This window comes from Brachyistius frenatus, unplaced genomic scaffold (genome assembly GCF_029030835.1).
Source record: "Brachyistius frenatus isolate BFR_SWC_R1_liver_20210118 unplaced genomic scaffold, ASM2903083v1 Contig_43, whole genome shotgun sequence".
NCBI lineage: Eukaryota > Metazoa > Chordata > Actinopteri > Embiotocidae > Brachyistius > Brachyistius frenatus.
The window spans coordinates 1,114,630-1,116,286 of NW_027210642.1; positions in this window are offsets into that span (position 1 = coordinate 1,114,630).

The following is a 1,657-nucleotide window of genomic DNA, read 5'->3' on the forward strand; positions in this document are numbered from 1 at the left end:
AACATCTGCAGTGATGTTGCCTCTTCACAAATCAGGACACTCGCTATGATAGTTGTGTTGTGCCGTTTATAATTTAGTAATTTGTCCTCTAAGAAGTAGTTGAATTGTTTTTAAAGCACTAGAAAAATCTAAAAATCGAATCCTGACAGCCGCCAGTTGTTTAAAGGTGGCTGTAAGTACTGCAAAGCATTAAAAGTAGTGCTTCATCTACTTCCACACTATTGCCATGTGCAAACTGAAAGGGACCTGGACAAACCCGGAAATAACTAAAACCTGCCAAGAAATCTGCCTGTAAATGGGCATGTTTTTCAGCAAAGCTCACAGATTTCCCTTAAAAAAAAGAAAAGAAAAGACATGTCCTTCAGTGTCCTTAATGATGGCTATCGAAAAGTTCTTGCTATTAAAGTAATACCACCAATTTTAATTGTAGAGTTCAATTTACTTGTCAAAAATAAGTGGCTAAAATGGAACAAAGTCCTGTAGATCTGGATGAATTGTTCTGAAATAACTTTGATGATGTCATTGTCTTAGAGTAGTTTTTTTTTTAGACCATATCCAATGATTGGATGGCAATGATTTGTAGGGGAACCTCAAATCACCCAACCTTCAATCTAACATACAACAAATGTCCACTTAGAATTGGTGGTCAAAGTTCAAAAGTCCCTGTGACTTCACAAAACACCAGTGTGGCCATAACTCAAGAATTTGTGTGTTAATTATGAAAAAAAATTCACAGAGATGTCAAATTATAATAAGACCTTTCATATCCAAAAAGTTTAACTTGATTGTGACATCTTAATGTTATGCAAAAACACTTTTCTGGCCATTATTCAACACCATAACTCTAGAGCAGAAGGGGAGATTGTGACCGTATTTCACATTTGGGTGGATACAAATTTTGGAATAATAATCTTGGGTGTCCACCTTGAAAATGTGGTGATGGTATAGAGCTTTAATGCTGTCCGGCTTAAGATGTGTGTCCGGAATTTAATGAAATGTGTTATACAAAAGGTAGTTACATGAACATGACATAGCCTAATTAAAGGACACAATTAAGCTGCATTAAGGGAAATAGGATCCTGCAATTTTGGAGATTGATAAATGGGCTAATTTCATGATATCTCTGCTGCATTGGTTTTGAACATTATTTCTCTTCTTCCTTTTCTTCGTCTTCTTTTTATTGTTCTTCCTCTTCATCTTCTCTATATATTTTTTTTTATTTTGCTTTGGAAATCCCTCTGCTCTACGAAAGTGAACCAAAATAGGCTACTAATTTAAAAAAAGATAAAATAAAAATGGAACATAAAAAAAAGGAAGCAGTGGGGCAGTAACTTTTGAGCTAGTGGCACATTGAACATGGGATGTTCGTGTTATCGCATCCAAACTTAATCTGTTATTTCAATCTAGAAAAATTCTCGTGAGGGAAAAATAATTGACTACAAAGCACCATGTAGGAGGACAAAACTACTACTTTTAGAACAATGATATAATATGCCAAAAACGCATAAAATGAGCCACAGCACATTTAACACAGCTGTTTCTTGCTTTAAGAATATACGGAGGCTACGCAGCTGCGCCTACGGAGCCCAGCTGCTGGGATCATGTGACACGTTGCTCCACTGAGGTCACGTGACATGTTTTGTTGACGTTTGTCGCT